Raw genomic sequence first — 19,134 nt, 5'->3', positions numbered from 1 at the left:
ATGTACTGAAATTGTTGTGGTTGTATACTTGAATCAACTTATTTTGTTCTGAATATTATTATGATATTTATTTTTGTTAAATAGCTTAAATTCAAGGTAATGAGTTGTTTTTCAACTCTTACTCATTAAATTGAGACACGAGTTTGCATTTTTATGTTAGTGGTTTCCCTCAAAATTTATGCTCAAAAATTCCCAATTTGTGTACCTAATATAATATGAAATATACTGAAATTGTTTTGGTTGTATGGTGAAATTAGTCTATTTTGTGCTGAATATTATTATGATATTGACTTTTGTTATGTAGATTAAAATCATGGTAAGGAGTTAGTTTCCCAACTCTTACTCAATAAATTGATATATGAGTTTACTTTTTTATGGTAGTGGTCCCTCGCAATCAAATTCTCAATTTATGTATGTAATAGAGTACGATATATACTAAAATTGTTGTGTTTGTGTGATGAAATTAACCTATTTTGTGCTGAGTATTATTAGGTTATCAACTCTGGTTAGGTATATTAAAATCATGGTAAGTAGTTGATTTCCTAACTCTTACTCAATAAATTGATATATGAGTTTGATTTTTTATGCTAGTAGTTCTCCTTGGAATATATGCTCAAATTCCCAATTTATGTGCTCAATAGTGCTCAAATTCTCATTGAATTAACCTATTTTGTGCTGGAAATTATTATGCTACTGACTTGTGTTAGGTGGATTAAAACCATGGTAAAAAGTTGATTTCTCAACTCTTACTTCATTAAATCGAGACATGAGTTTGCATTTTTTGTTAGTAGCTCATCTTAGAATATATGCTCAAATTCTCAATTTATGTACACAATCGTGTAAGAGAAAAATTTTAAAAAATGGATAAAATAGCGACGGTTTTTGTTTAAACCGTTGCTATGACCGACGTGCATTTTTAAACTTAGCGACGGTTTTTAATATCCGTCGCTATATTTAGTTAGCGACGGGTTTTTTTAAACCGTCGCTAAATACGAATTTTTTTTTTATTTTGATATGTCAGGAAGTGGAGCTCAAAAACTTCTGCGACGGTTGTATATCCGTCGCTATATGTAAATAGCGACGGTTGTTTTAAAACCGTCGCTAAATACGAATTTTTTTTACACAGGTACCGTAAAATAAAGTTTTTTGTTTGTGAGGGAGTGCAGTTAAAAAAATTCTGACATAGGTACTGAACACAAATTTCAGTTTCTGGATGGGGATTTTTCTCCAATTCTCCCTTTGTGAAATTTTCGTGGGTCCCACATTTAATATAATTTTTTTTAAAAAAAAATTAATAATAATTGAGAAATACACTCAATCATCAAATTCAACCGACACTTTTCATGGTCAATTCAAACGTGGGTCTTATTCTAATTTATTATAGGAATGCTTTGTCTGAATATTAAATGAATACATGCACCTTTGCATTACAATTGCATTATTTGCTTCTTCTTCAACATCTGAGAAAATGTTTTTCTGCAACTTTCTCTCCGAAGCAAAATTTCTCATTTCTAATTCAAAAAATCAATTATAATCTCCGGCTTCAAGGTGCAATCAAGAACAAATTTCTCAGGTAAGTTTCTTAATATCATTTTATCCAATTTTCAATTTCATGTTTTACGTAAAATTTTCCCTAGAGCGAATTTTTCAGAAAACAAATTTTCAAGGTAGAGGTATCACGGCTCTGATACTAAATGTTAGAATTTTTCTCAAAATCATGTTTTTGCACGTATACACGAACATGATATAATATGCGGAAGCTTAATCGAGAATTACGTCCGGCCATTGAAAATTTGTTGAAGCTTTCTGATTTCCTTTCGGTTGAAGCCTTCTAAACACTCCAACACTCCTTTAGATGGTGTTTTTTCTGTATGAGATTGTGTGTTTAGGGACCTCAATGCCTTCGGTATTTATAGGCACACTCAAACCATCACCGAGTGTTTTGGGAGCTCGAGATACAAATCAAATTTGTATACGTATCTCAATTTTCAAAATTTGTGGCTGCCATGTACAAATTTTCAACACGTTTATTTTACAGTTACGGGTCACAATTTTCTTACAATTTTTACCTTCATGTAAGTTTGCAGAATTTACATGACCATGAAAATAAAACTATTTAGAGAATCCTCGCCTATTGTAGTACGAACCTCCATATAGAATTTGCCTAGGAAACAAACCAATTATTGTGTTCCACAAGTTTGTTTCTATGTGAGATCTACAGAGAATAAGATCTAATAAGAACATCTAATTTGATTTTGAGCTCAAAATTAGTAAATCTATCCCCCCACAATGAAATGTCAACTGAATTATCCTTTTTTGTACCAATTCCAAGATCAAAAATTATTATTTCTTAAGTACAATTTCATGCAATCTTCAGAAGATTATTGCATTCTCCACAAGTGCATGGAGAGAAAAGTATCTCAGACTTGGTGAAAATATGATTTGCTTTTAGGTGTTCGTATGATTTTAGATAAAAACAAACATACATAGGATGTTAAAGATTATACCTTTGTGAATTAAATCACTTGGCTCCAACTATTCCGGGGTTAGCGGAGATAGCTCTTCGTGAATCGATACGAACGTTCTTCGATCTACTTCGAATTAGGTCCACGACTAGATGGTTTATTCCTCTTCCAATTTGCACTAGAAAATTGGAAGATATTTTACGTTGAGATAAAAACGAGAGACGGCTCAAACTTTTCTTCAAAAGAAAGTGGCCGAAATTCTTTGATAGGAGATGGGAGAGTTTTCGAAAATCCTTAGGAGATGGAGGCTAGGGTTTTCAAAAAATTATGAATGAATTAAATTAAACTCTAAGCCTAATACACATATATATAAGCTTAGGGCCCATTAACTTAATTAAATACTTAATGGGCTTAATCAATTAATTATTCTAGTCCAACTAGTTTAATTAATTAATTAATCTTTTAAAGTCCAATTAAGATCCTTAATAATATGTATGTTGATCTTGTACTCCTACAAGCTCATTATACATATACCCATTACATTTAATTTAATTCCTTTATAAATTCAACATTTGAATTTAATATTTAAATTATAAATTCAACTCCTTGAATTTATCACCTCCAAAATTTAATATTTAATAAACTCAACTTTTGAGCTTAATAAATTAAATCCTCAAATTTTATAAATTCAACTCCTTGAATTTATTCTCTCCAAATTATATAAATTCAACTTCTTGAATTTACTATCTTATAAATTCAACTCCTTGAATTTATTTTCTCAAAATTTAATTATCATAAATTCAACTCCTTGAATTTACTATATCGTAATATAAATTCAACTCCTTGAATTTATTCTCTCAACGGAAATAAACGATCCAGTGCTTGTGTGACCCTCAATGGTTCAGGGATACAGCTAGCCGTGGGTTCACAACTCTTTGTGATTCAGGACATAATCCTTTATTCGGGCTTACCCTAGTTAGCCCCATTCTTTTCATCAACACCTTGATTAAGAATGTCAGAACTCATTTCTGATTGCACCCATCGGATCATGGTAAGAGCGTCTAGTAGCATCGCCCCATGATCCCCTAGGTATCACTGATAGTGCCTGCAAGAACCAGTCGATTATGATTAACGTACAGTACGGTCCCTTCATCTCATATATCCCGATCGAATCTGCAACCATTGGTTCATCGAGGGTTGCATATTAATTCGATAACTATGTGATAACTATAATAGTGGCATCGCGTGTACTATTTGGAGAACTCCTTCTCCAACGTACATCTCGTACTCTGGCCAGAGATTCCATGCATTATTATTTCATTAGATCACATAGGATATCCACACCCGTAGGTGAGCGGTGAATCCCCGACTACAATGCACTGGCTCCTATATGTGTCGCAACTGTACCCAACCTCGCCACCTGATGATTCTCCTGGAGCCGGTAAACGAGTCAAAGCACAGCCCTAGCATATAGAGCCTCAGTGTTGTCCCAGGTCGTAAGGACTAATGGTGTACACTGTTGGGACATCGTATTCTCGCACCCAAGACGCAGTGGAAGTTTAAAATTTTGTTCTTGGGTGTCGTGTGTTTAAAACATTCATAGGGCGTTTAGAATTATACCTTCACGTATTAAACGTGGGACACCAAACTATTCCGGTTTTTAAGCGGATATAGCCCTTCTTGTAAATCCCTATGAACGGCTCTTCTCCTTTGATCGCCTAATTAGGTCCACGATCAGAAACTCTGTTCCTCGCTTGGATTGCACTAGAAATCACAAACGATTTGTGCGTTGAGACTGTAGCCTCCGAATTTCCAAAATCCGGTGATGGTGTTGCGTCGTCGGCGCAGTGGTGGAAGAAAATCACTTGGTCAAAAACTTTCCCAACCCCTTTAAAGTTTGGCCGTGAGTTCTCCATCAAAATATGGGGAGATTTTGTTAATTGATGCGTAATCAATTATTATGGATTCACAATCCATAATTAAGCAAATCAAATATATGCTTTTAACCAAAATCTTCTTCCAAATATCAATGAAGTGGCCGTGTGGTTTTATTGGAGAATGGAAGAAATTTTTCATAGTGATAAATTATTAGATATATGGTTTATCAATTAATTAAATTGACGTTAATATTCGATATTAAATGCATGAAGGATGATCGAGAGCCTTGACCAATGTGTTAGGTGTATGTTAGGATATTTTACTGTTTTATTCGTTTTTTTAATATTTGATAGTATTAAAGTGGGCCTGGTTTATGGCTCGTTCCCACCCCATGAGATGTATCCCTTATGTGCCATGGCTATTTAAATGTAATATTAGAAATAGTGGGAGATCAAGACTGGAAGATGGTGGGACCGATGATCAAGACGAAGACATGTAAAATATTGGAAGCTCTTGTAATAGTTGCATTTGCATCCCTGCATTCACCTAGGTTTGGACCTGGATCCATGTATGGCTCACATGGATCTAATAGTGTTGGCGATCGATCAACCTTATTTATTGTTGAATGTCATATTATGATATATATGCGATATATAGTAGTATGCATGTATGTATATTATTAAATAATATAGTTGCATGAATCCGGCAAACATACAAACTCGTGGCACGCAATTTTTAAATTAAAATGATGAGACAATTTTAAAATTAAAATCCCTCATTTTGAATAAGATTCAAAATTTATATCAAACCGAAAAAGTAAAAAAATTAAAGGAGTTTTATTTTTCCTTGCCTTCCATCAACCGTGGTTGCATGTTGATCGCTACCCGCGGACAGTGTCTGGCTCATATTATTGGGGAGTCCTGTACGCCGGAAAGCTGTGACTTCCACCGGACATATGATGTGAATTGAGTGGAACTCCCATGTAAGGCCCGAGATTTAATTACTGTAATCAGATGACGATTAAATGGTCAGAATTGTGATTAGTAAATATCACAGGAGCCAAATAAAACGTGAAAGGAGAAGCCGGGCGTTGTTGCATTGTGAGCCAAGATTTCGGGCAGAATATGTGGCGCCCGAGCGGTAGAAAAGCACCGCCCGAGCGCCAAGGCATCACAAGAATTCGGACAGAAAGGCTGGCGCCCGAGCGGTAAAGATTTACCGCTCGAGCGCCAATGGAATAAAGAGCCACGCACCGAACAGAAAGTGTCGCGCCCGAGCGGTACTTTCTTACAGCTCGAGCGCGAGACGTGGAATAGGCGAGACGAGACACTTGCATTCTTGCATGCATCGTATATGTATATATATATATATATGTATACTTCGAAAAATTCTTCAGAAACGAGGATAAAGAATCGAGAAAGGTTTCTGAAAAAGAGTGAAATATCCTTACGCCTTTTGTGAGAAATCCGTCCGTTCGATTTTGAATCCGACTTCAGTACTGTGTTCCTATCAACGCAGACTACATCTGGACGTAAGTTTTGTTACGTTTAGACAAGATTTGAATTTAGAATATTGTCAGAATTGAATATGATTCATATATGGTGTTTCTGCTACCGTATACACTGTATAATTGAAGTCAGACTGATGAACAGACTGGTTATGTAATTGTTATGATTTTCAGAGTCGATTTGACTGAGATTCGATATCATATTTGTGTTATCGTTGAGATTATAAATTGTATTAATACCGATTATGACTCGTGGTATTATATCTGTGGTGTTCAGAATGACGGGGTATTCAGATTGTATTGTTATGCCGTCGAAACATCAGTTGATTAGATTGGTGAGATTCAGTAATGATTTCGATTGTAACGTAATATCGTTGATATTAATTAGATTGTACCTTGTTCAGATATAGATCAGATTATATACTGATTTGAGTATTGATCAGAACAGGTTTTGATTCGAGTTATATACTGATGTTGTATTTATATGATTGTCATTGCCAGACTGGGTATGGACAGATCAGAATACGATACTTCGTCTTCGTCAGACCGGGAAGACAAAGGTATAAATAAATGTTGATTCGGGATTGCACAACTCGAGTTAGGTTTGACTTGAGTTTCCCTAAATCACATACTTTATTTTATTGCATAGATATTTGCAGATTATCAGATTGATATGTTAATGGATTGACTTAGAATAGAGTCAGAGTCCGAGTCTAGGGCAGACAGCCTAGCTAGGGCAGAACCGCCGAGTCTTTCTCAGAACCGATAAGACTCTAGACTTACGGTGTATCGAAGAGCTTCAGATGTAGATCGACGTCTATCTCAGACACATTCGATACAGCATACCAAAGTCTAAATTAGATTGGGATCCCTAGATTTGAGATAAGATAGGATTAGATCACGAGTCATTGATTCATGTAGTCAGATTAGATACATGTTTTGATGTTTGTTTATGCTTTTATATATGTTTTATATGATTGCATTTAATACATTGTTTATACTGGGATATTTATATCTCACCGGAGTTATCCGGCTGTTGTCTTGTTTTGTATGTGTGCATGACAACAGGTGGGGCAGGATCAGGGTCCAGAAGATGAGGAGAGATCGAGATTAGAGTGGTGATCTCGGACTTGGATGTAGATAGGTTTTATTACTTGAATGTAGTAGTTGAACCTAATTTTAAATTAGAAGCATGTTCTACAAGATTTGTATTATTATACTAGTTTGTATAATAGATTGATTCCATTACCTTTCGCATTTTAAAAGAAAATTTTTAGACCCTGTTTATCTTAACTGATAATTAAACCCAAAGATGATTAAGAAGATGATTAGCGTCCGGGTCCCCACAACAGGTGGTATCAGAGCGATAGATCCTTTAGACTGAGATAGCAGAGAATGAGCGGGGTAGATTGATTTGTCTTTTCTTGCATGTGATTGCTAGCATGAGATTTATTTAATGTTGATTGACATTATGTGTGCTAGCATGATGTACTGCTTTCCTTATTAAATGTTGTTTGTATCTGAGTTGATTGAAGCATGTAAGTGCTAAGCCTAAATCAGAACCGATTCTCGATCAGAGGTATATGATCAGAGGAGGGCTGAGACAGATTGTATAGCTTGTGTAATAATCTGTGTGATATTCAGATATACCGCCTCGAAGAATTTCAGAAAAGGGCAGTACTTCGACTGAACAGATAGATATATCAGAGAATCAGATAGAAACACAGATGAAGAGGTTTCAGTCGTTTCAACCGCAGATTCTGAAGGGAACTGAGACACCAGCAGATTGTGAGAATTGGCTTGAGGAGACAGAAATGGTATTTGAATTTCTTGGTCTCACAGATGAGTGTAGAGTTAACCTGATTGAGAACCAATTGCAAGAGACTGCAAGAAGATGGTGGTTACTAACCAAAGGAGCTTTAGAACAGAGTTGTTCAGTAGTATCGTGGAAGATCTTTAAATTTGAATTTTATCAAAGATTCTTCCCTACATCATACAGACAGGACAGAAGTGCAGAGTTTACTAACTTGAGACAGGGTCAGATGAGTATTGATGAGTATTTGGCACAGTTCTTCACCTTATTACGTTTTACCCCTCTTGTGGCTAGGAATGATGATGCGACATCTAGCCAGTTTATTTAGGGATTGAATCCTGAGATACGTACATTGGTGAATGTGAAGCAATCGAGTAGTTTTGCTGATACATTGAACAGAGCCAAAAGAGCAGAAACGGTTCTGATAGGACAACAGGGAGCATCGTATGATCTTCCAGCATCGAATCCACAACAACTGCCTTCCAGAGTTGAGATTGGCAGCAACAGTGGTAAAAAGAAAGAACCATTGAAGATCGAAAAGAAACAGATTAAGAAGTTAAGAGGTGGACAGAGTAGTTCATCTAGCTCCAGTGTTTCCAGTCCGAGTTATACTGGAGTATACTGCAGAACTTGCGGAGGAAGACATTCCACAGAACACTGCCAAGGAGTACTTAGTAGATGCAATGTCTGTAAACAGTCGGGACACTTTGCGAGAGTTTGTCCTCAAAGAGATTCCCGAAGATTTTAGGGAACAGAATCATCTAATGACACTGATTGTGGAACAGACCCAGATATAGTAACAGGTACTATTATTTATGATTCTATTGCATATGTATTGATATATACTAATGCATTTGTTAAGAATATCTTTGACTGAGTTGCATGGAGATATGTTATATCTGTTGGGTTGGTTGTACTGTAGTATTGATTTCCTAGCTTGTTGAGGAAAATGTTGATATTAGAGATTTCTGTGACATATTATATACTACAGGAAGATAAGAATGAGATCGAGTTAGATTCTGATGTACTTGTGTTTTAGGATTTGATTGCATTATTGATATGAATATGCTGAACAAGTACAGACATATTGTAGAATTTTTCCAGAAATGGTAAGATTCAGACCAAAGATAACTAATCAGTGGAGATACCACGATAAGGATTCTAAATTTAGAATTCCTTTGATATCTGTATTGTATATGACTCGATTAGTACAGAAAGGAGCAGATTGCATCCTTATGTATTCAGTAGATCCACTGAAATCGAGTTTAGTATTGACAGATTGGTCAGTATTATACAAGTTGACTGATGTTTGCCTAGATAAGATTTCAGAATGGTGTTATATCAGAAAGATAAAGTTCAGAATTGAATGGAGATCAGGTATTGTTTGTATAGTAGATTTAGTACAGAATGGTATTGACTATGCAGAATTGTGGGGACCCGGGCTCTAATTCTTTTTCTTGGGATTAAATGGATCGTTAACATAAAACGTGGGTCAAATTTTTGCTTTTTAACATTCAATCAAATGTTACTAACTAGGCATAAAACATGTCTCTATTTTATTACATTAGCATAATATACAAACATAAAATACAAGTCTTGTTCTTACAACTAGTGTTTAATACCATCTATAAACAAACGGTAGTACAAGTCTAGCAAAAGAACCACTAGTCCTCTGCTGCGCCCGAGATCACCACGCTATGTCATCGCTCATCTCTGTCGTGACCCAGATCCTGCCCCACCTGTTGTTATGCACACATACAGACATAACAACAGCCGGAAAACCGGTGAGAACAAATCCCAGTATAAACATGTAACATGCATATAAACAATCTAAACATGAAACATGCTGATATGAATGTCATTCATATAAAATCATGCAATGTGAATCTAATCATGTCTAGACTCGACTCGACTAGAACTCTAGGGATCCCGTTGTGAATAAGACGTCACTGGCTGTCACCTACCCTACCAATCGAGGTGCTGTACGTCTTATTCCTAGACTTCGGCCTGATCTGTATCCACGTCTACAAAGGGGCGGTGATCTTCCCCTAAGCTGAGATATCGCCGAACATCTAGTAGTCTGCCTGATCTCCAGACTGCCCTATCTTAATGCATGAATACAAAATCTGCAAACAAGAATAATGCAATGCTACACGATCTGTAAACAAAGCATAGCAAGATCTGCATATAAGTTCTATAAACCAATCTATAACAATTATAATCATATCAAGGTATGAACAATAAAACAAGTATGTGATTTTGGTTGGGAAACTCAAATGTGATCTCATTTGAGTCGTGATTCCCCAAACAAAACATGTACTATACCTTTCGTCGTAGAATCGCTGTCACGGTCGCCAATACGAATCTGAAATGGAAATGTGGATACGCACTCTATCAATTTCTAATCTAAATCAACATATATCCAAGTCACTACGTGACCTCAATACATTTCGACGGCATAACAACGTAATTCTCGATACCGCTCAATCAAATTCTCAACAGATATCAACACTATCTTATTCTCAATCATAATCCAATACAATATTTATCCAAAACACAATAATTCTATCCCAACAATTCATAAACCATACTGAAATTCATAGGAAATGCATATGATATCATTTCTTTGAGCCGTTTACAATTATATCATGCTCAATATGTCAAGAACACAATATAACTATCATATTCTCATTTCCCAAACATCTGAATTTCAAAACTTGTTGAAATTACATAAAACTAACATCACTTTGTAGCCAATAACGAGAGGATCTCAAAACCGCAGTCGGATTTAAATTTGGATGGCTCAATCTTCTAAAATCACAATTACAAGTGAAAGGAAACTTGAAAGCCTTTCTTCCTCAGAAATCCTCGGTTTCTTGCTACTGAAATGAGAAGAAATCGAGGCAAATCTGTATATATACCTTGCATGTTTTCGTACACATGGCAATCCATTTGGACTACACGTCTCGCGCATATGCGCGGACACTACTCGCGCATGTGCGCGAGACCTACTGTCTCGGCAGATTTAACACTCGCGCATATGCGCCACTAAACTCGCGCATATGCGCCAATGTTTCTGGACGCTCCGCGCATATGCGCCACTACTCTTGCGCATATGCGCCAATGCTACTGGCCTGCTCGCGCATGTGCGCGCCTTTCTTCGCGCATGTGCGCCGAGGCTACTGGAATTTCCATGCATATGCGCGCATTTCTTCGCGCATGTGCGCCATAGCTTCGACCTTACTTATTCTTTTGACTATCTTTCACATCTTTATTATACATTTCCCTTTCTTTTCTAGTCCCATGAAATACATCTACAATCATCTTAATTATCAACAAATTCATCTGATTATGATAACTAAATCTTCGAGCCTTACAAGAATGATACAAAATGAATTGAAAGAATATTTGAAAGATCATATTAAATATTCTGATAATTTCGATTCTTGTATACAGAAATTGTTCAGATATGTACTTTGTTGAAATAGATTGTATTCAGAATAGATGATATCTGATGTTAGTATACTAATTGATTTTGAGACAGTTGATATGGTGATCAGTGACTGATCAGATACCGATATCAGAAAGATCAGAAGGTCAGGAATGTCAGAATTGTCAGAGATTGATATTATATGAATTGACAGATTATCTGATATGATTGTGTTTTGAACTGCTTGAGAATTATTGCTTCTAGATCAGTATTTTATACAGATCGTATTGCTTGGGGAGCATATTATATTTGCAGATGATATATAGCAGTTGATCGGAATGGCATGAAGATCTGATTGATCTGAAAGAATTGATAGTATTGTTAGAATTTACAATCCTATATAGATTTACTAGATTAGTATAGATTATTGTTATTCTGAATCAGTATTGATACAGATTTTATGAACCGTTGAGAGTACATACAGTTCATCTTGTATCATAAATGAATTCGAGAATTTCAGCAGTTCAAAAACGTGATCAGAGTGGTCAGAACAGTATTTCGATAATCAGAGCAGAGTATCGGTCAGAGAAAAGATATGTGATTTTGTGTTTTGTATGAATTGACTAGCTTGTGATATCAGAATGTTTCAGTATTGTATAACAGAATTGATATTGATAGGCAGAGCCGAATACCAGGTAAATATTTCTTCTTTAATTTTTATTATTAACTGATTTGTTTATATAGAATAATTTGAATCTGAAATTACAGATAGTGTCAGAAATGCGCTGTAGTGACTTCAGTTGTCATGTTTGTGACTGAGAATGTTTGATATTCGAACAGACAGTTTTGATATAGACAGATTAGATCAGTCGTGACAGAATTTGTACAGAAATGTTGGCAGAAATTGTACTGACATGTCTGAATCGCTAACAGAAAAGACAGAAAGATAGAAATCAGAAGATTTATTACAGACTTAGTATATTTCTGATTTGATATGGGGAGTATATTTCGATGAATTTCGTAATGAGATTATCCCAATATGTTCCAGATTGTGATATAATATGATTATGATTGACAGATTGTTCAATCTATATCTATTAGTTTGTACAAGATGATGTACAAACAGAACTAAATGACACAGATTGATGTCAGAACATAGTCAGAGTGACTAGAATGTAGAAGTAGACTATATCAAATTGTGATTTTGATTAAGTTTACAATTATGGCAGATCATACCATAAGTTATTTTGCAGATTATTCGCATATTGACAGACAGTCAGGGTATATGTTATCCAGATGTTGGAAGATCTTGGTAGAATTATAGAGTGCTGGATGTTAGCACTAAGGATATGACTTATTATCACTGCATGATAATACCTATCAGCCTACCAGATTGGTAATGAGATAGTTTCAGTCAGGACAATATACAGTGAATACTACAGATTTCTAGTTCTTTTGAAGAAAATTCGAAAGAAAATGAAGATAGTTCAGAATGAACATATGTTATAACCAACATCGGATGATGATGATTGGTATTTGAAGTCGAGGATTGAATATGTCCTAGATCGAGAGCAACAGATTTGATGATAGTTGGCTGTATTGAATTATTATAGACTATGGAGTGGTTTATACGGATGTTGTATAACCAACATGGCCAGCTTGACTTTGTCAGAGTTAATTTGAGAAGTATTATGATAATATACTTCATGAAGTCTTATTCCAGATTTGAAATCAGAAGTTGATACAAGAACGAGATTTCAGAATGGAGTCAGTGAGATGAGAGTTGATTTAAACTCTGTTATACATTTCTGCTAGTATGTCTGAATCGATTATTTACGAGTTCGAGGACGAACTCAGATCTAAGAGGGGGAGAAATGTAAGGCCCGAGATTTAATTACTGTAATCAGATGACGATTAAATGGTCAGAATTGTGATTAGTAAATATATAAGGAGCCAAATAAAACGTGAAAGGAGAAGCCGGGCGTTGTTGCATTGTGAGCCAAGATTTCGGGCAGAATATGTGGCGCCCGAGCGGTAGAAAAGCACCGCCCGAGCGCCAAGGCATCACAAGAATTCGGACAGAAAGGCTGGCGCCCGAGCGGTAAAGATTTACCGCTCGAGCGCCAATGGAATAAAGAGCCACGCACCGAACAGAAAGTGTCGCGCCCGAGCGGTACTTTCTTACCGCTCGAGCGCGAGACGTGGAATAGGCGAGACGAGACACTTGCATTCTTGCATGCATCGTATATGTCTATATATATATATATATATATATATGTATACTTCGAAAAATTCTTCAGAAACGAGGATAAAGAATCGAGAAAGGTTTCTGAAAAAGAGTGAAATATCCTTACGCCTTTTGTGAGAAATCCGTCCGTTCGATTTTGAATCCGACTTCAGTACTGTGTTCCTATCAACGCAGACTACAACTGGACGTAAGTTTTGTTACGTTTAGACAAGATTTGAATTTAGGATATTGTCAGAATTGAATATGATTCATATATGGTGTTTCTGCTACCGTAGACACTGTATAATTGAAGTCAGACTGAAGAACAGACTGGTTATGTAATTGTTATGATTTTCAGAGTCGATTTGACTGAGATTCGATATCATATTTGTGTTATCGTTGAGATTATAAATTGTATTAATACCGATTATGACTCGTGGTATTATATCTGTGGTGTTCAGAATGACGGGGTATTCAGATTGTATTGTTATGCCGTCGAAACATCAGTTGATTAGATTGGTGAGATTCAGTAATGATTTCGATTGTAACGTGATATCGTTGATATTAATTAGATTGTACCTTGTTCAGATATAGATCAGATTATATACTGATTTGAGTATTGATCAGAACAGGTTTTGATTCGAGTTATATACTGATGTTGTATTTATATGATTGTCATTGCCAGACTGGGTATGGACAGATCAGAATACGAGACTTCGTCTTCGTCAGACCGGGAAGACAAAGGTATAAATAAATGTTGATTCGGGATTGCACAACTCGAGTTAGGTTTGACTTGAGTTTCCCTAAATCACATACTTTATTTTATTGCATAGATATTTGCAGATTATCAGATTGATATGTTAATGGATTGACTTAGAATAGAGTCAGAGTCCGAGTCTAGGGCAGACAGCCTAGCTAGGGCAGAACCGCCGAGTCTTTCTCAGAACCGATAAGACTCTAGACTTACGGTGTATCGAAGAGCTTCAGATGTAGATCGACGTCTATCTCAGACACATTCGATACAGCATACCAAAGTCTAAATTAGATTGGGATCCCTAGATTTGAGATAAGATAGGATTAGATCACGAGTCATTGATTCATGTAGTCAGATTAGATACATGTTTTGATGTTTGTTTATGCTTTTATATATGTTTTATATGATTGCATTTAATACATTGTTTATACTGGGATATTTATATCTCACCGGAGTTATCCGGCTGTTGTCTTGTTTTGTATGTGTGCATGACAACAGGTGGGGCAGGATCAGGGTCCAGAAGATGAGGAGAGATCGAGATTAGAGTGGTGATCTCGGACTTGGATGTAGATAGGTTTTATTACTTGAATGTAGTAGTTGAACCTAATTTTAAATTCGAGGCATGTTATACAAGATTTGTATTATTATACTAGTTTGTATAATAGATTAATTCCATTACCTTCCGCATTTTAAAAGAAAATTTTTAGACCCTGTTTATCTTAACTGATAATTAAACCAAAGATGATTAAGAAGATGATTAGCGTCCGGGTCCCCACATCCCATGACTTCGGCTCATATTATTGGGGGAACTCATGGAGACCGTCTACTACAATTCAATATTGATGGGTTGGTTTGACACGCGAAAATAAACGACGTCATATTATTGGGTCCTTATTAAACGTGAGGCAAAACACGCGGAGGTTGCATAGGGATGCAATTGGACTCTACCTTTTAGAAATTATAATTGGCTGATATTATTCGGGATTATAATTGGCTAATTGGACTCTACGTGCCCACTAAAAAATACGATTTCCTTTTTTCATCAGAGGGTGGTGGAAATGTCAAAATAGTGGGAGGGAATTTCTAAAATAAAAATCCATATTTTATATCTTAAAATTATTTTAAAATAATCAACAACAATTATTCTGTTTCCATATCAGTATATTTTTCAATTTCGTCACATAATCCAATTTTGTTATTAACAAGCTAACCGAATCTAATTTTCAAGACTGGTTGGGAAAATTGTTCTGAATTCGGAGAAAATGACATACACACTAATGTCAGTCTTGATGAACTGACAATGCATGCAAGATGGTGGGACCATATTATGCAAGCTAAAGTGTAACATGCTCGCTTTTACGTCAAATGAACTGTAGGGACAGTTTGAGGAAAATATGAATGCTGCTGACATTCGAATGCTCATGCAAGAGTTGCATGGTGCATAAAACTCGTACAATGAGGCACACCACTTTGAAAAGCTCATGACTACACATATGCAAGATGGGGCTTTGGCCCATGAGCGTGGTGTACATGGGACTAGGCTTATTGAGGATGTGGTGGGCCTGGAATATGTGATTCCTAACGAGTTACTAGATAACATCAATTTGTTGTTTTTCTCTTCCTCATTTGACGAGGTTATGGTGAACTTCAATTTGAATAAGATAGATGATAGCCTTGAAGAGCTAGTCAATATACTTATGACTTATGAGATCACCATAAAACAAGTAATTGTTGTTTTTCTAATGGGCCTTTCGTCAGACGGAAAATGGCCCACAAGGTAAGGGAAAGAAATGTTCTGCCCCTCACAAGAAAAACAAACTCAATAAAAGGCAAACTCTGAAGGACACTTAAAAGGCCTACAATGCCCGATAAGTCAGAACATATTTATTTCACTGCAAGAAGTTTGGACATAATAAATTATATGTGCCAGAAATGTTCTGGAAATGATAAGTGAATGTCCAAATAAACATGATTTCAACAACAAACAAAAAAGGAAAGTTAGATGATCCAAATCTCGCACAAATATGGCACGCTAGACTATGTCACATTTCCCAAAGAAGGATGCACAAACTAGTGGGAGAAGGCATGTTTGACTTGTCAGACATAAATTCTCTACTTTCTTGTAAATCCTGTCTAAAAAGAAAAAATGACAAAGACTCCATTCGATGGAAACGTGGAACGTGCGCATGGTCTACTGGATTTGATCCACAAAGACGTTTGTGGCCCGCTAAGTGTTAGCACAAAATATGGGCAATCCTACTTCATTATCTTTACTGATGACCATTCGAGGTATTGGTATGTTTATATGATAAAACACAAATCTGAAACATTTGAAAAGTTCAAAGAATTCAGATCTGAAGTAGAAAACCAGCTAGAAAGAAGTATTAAGGCATTTCGATCTGATCGAAGTGGAGAATACTTGAGTGCTGAATTTTTGGGTTATCTAAAAGAGAATGTGATTCTCACAGTGGACTCCACCAGCAATACCACAATTGAACGGTGTTTCTGAATATTGTAAGCGAACCTTGTTGGACATGGTTCGATCAATGATGAGATTCACTGAATTGCCTACATCGTTTTGGGGCTTTGCGATTGAAACTGCTTCAATGTTGTTGAATAATGTTTATACTAAAGCAGTGGATAAAACCTCATATGAGATATGGATGGGAAAAACACCCAAGTATTCTTACATGAGAATATGGGGATGTCCGGCTTATGTAAAGCAGACAGTGGGAGAAAAATTGGATAGTAGATCCACTTTGTGCTACTTTGTAGGATATCCAAAGAATTCTGTTGGATATTATTTCTATCATCCAAATGAAGCAAAAGTGTTTGTTTCAAGAAATGCCACCTTTTTGGAAAAGGAATTTCTATTAGATAGAAAAGGCAAGATGATAGAACTTGAAGAAATTCAAGATACTATATCAACTATAGAAGTTGAACCCATTTCCCAAGAACCAGTAGTTGAAGTACAAGCTTCTAGAAGGTCTGATAGGGTTATTAGACCACCTGCAAGATATACGCTTCTTCATGAACAAGGCCATGTTGAGTCTTGTGTTGGATGTGATCCAATAAATTTCAAAGAAGCAATATCTGATACTGATTCAACAAAATGGCTCTAATCCATGCAGTCAGTAATGGACTCTATATATTCAAACCAAGTTTGGACATTAGTGGATCCACCTGAGGGAATCGTTCTCATAGGATGCAAATGGATCTACAAAAGAAAGCTTGGGCTGTATGGGAAGGTAGTGACCTTCAAAGCAAGGCTGGTTGCAAAAGATTATACTCAAAGGCAAGGAGTTGACTATGAGGAAATTTTTTCACCAGTTGCTATGTTTAATTCCATTAGATTACTACTAGCCATAGCAACATGGTATGACTATGAGATATGACAAATGGATATAAAGACTGCATTCCTCAATGGAGACATCAAAGAAGAAATTTATATGTCTCAACCCGAGGGATACACATCAGTAGGAAGTGAGCATAAGGTATGCAAACTTCAGAGATCAATAGATGGTCTCAAGCAGGCATCAAGGAGTTGGAACCTCAGATTTGATAGCACTATCAAAGCGTTTGGTTTTGCTAAGAATCCTGAGGAACCGTGTGTGTACAAGAAAGTTAGTGGGAGTGCAGTGACATTCCTAGTACTTTATGTTGACGATATCCTGCTCATTGAGAATGATGTAGGATTATTGCAATCAACTAAAGTATGGTTAGCTAGTAAATTCTCCATGAAAGACATGGGTGAATCATCCTACGTATTGGGAATACAAATCTATAGAGATAGATCAAAGAGGATGCTCGGACTCACCCAATCCACCTATATCTATACCATTATGAAACGATTCTCTATGGAAGAGTCCAAGAGAGGATACTTACCAATGTGTCATGGTATTACTCTATCAAAGCTTTGTGTCCCAAAATTGATGAAGAGATAGAGATGATGACACATATTCCATATGCGTCAACTATTGGTAGTATCATGTATGGTATGATATCGACACGTCATGATGTTGCTTACGCTTTGAGTGTTACAAGCAGATATCAGGCAAACCCTGGTCCAATGCATTGGAAGACCGTGAAAGATATTCTTAAGTACTTGAGAAGGACTAAGAACTTGTTTATGGTCTATGGGGTGGAGAATTGAAATGAGAATGCTACACGGATTCTAGCTTCCAATGTGACGTAGATGATTCGAAATCGATCTCTGACTTTGTATTCATGCTTAATGGTGCGGCTGTCTCTTGGAAAAGTTCCAAGTAAGACACCGTTGCGGATTCCACCACTGAAGCTGAATATATTGTTGCATCTGATGCAGTCAAAGAGGTAGTTTGGATGGGGAATTTTGTCCAAGTGTTGGGCGTTATTCCTAATGAAGTTGATCCAGTCCCATCGTACTGCGACAACACTGGTGCCATTGCACAAGCAAAGGAACCAAGGTCTCATCAGCGATCCAAACATGTACTGAGGAAGTTCCACATCATACGGGAGATTGTGGGAAGAGGATACATATCAGTCGAAAGAGTCCCCTCTGCAGATAATGTTGCTGATCCACTTACATAGCCCTTGCCAGGACCATTGTTTCAGAAGCATCGCGAAACAATGAGATTAAAGTTAAGGGTAGTTGGCTCTAGGGCAAGTGGGAGATTGTTAGAGTAGATGCCCTGCAAGCCAACGGTTGGCTAGGGAATTTATTGACTCAAGTGAAATAAACAATCTTTATTTTAATATAATTTAACTTTTAATGGTTTCGTTATACTTTATCTGTATACCCATGCAAGCAGCATAGATAAAGTCCTTGATTATGCTTTAATACAAATGAATCGTAATTCGATGTTGAAACTCATTTGTAAACACTGCATATTCTAAATTCGTTCCTAGTCAATTCAGCCGCCTAAAACATGGATAAAGGTCGCTTGAGCTTGAGACTAGCATCTGTGATGTTGTGTACTGCGTTTCTTGGTAAGGGCATAGAGATGTCCAAACATACAGATGGGTAGTCATATGATGATTATACCGAACAACCCTCCCTCGGACTTTCCAAGTGGTTATCA

This window comes from Primulina eburnea, chromosome 17 (assembly GCF_022965805.1).
Source record: "Primulina eburnea isolate SZY01 chromosome 17, ASM2296580v1, whole genome shotgun sequence".
Lineage (NCBI taxonomy): Eukaryota > Viridiplantae > Streptophyta > Magnoliopsida > Lamiales > Gesneriaceae > Primulina > Primulina eburnea.
Note: the sequence above shows the minus strand (reverse complement) of the source record.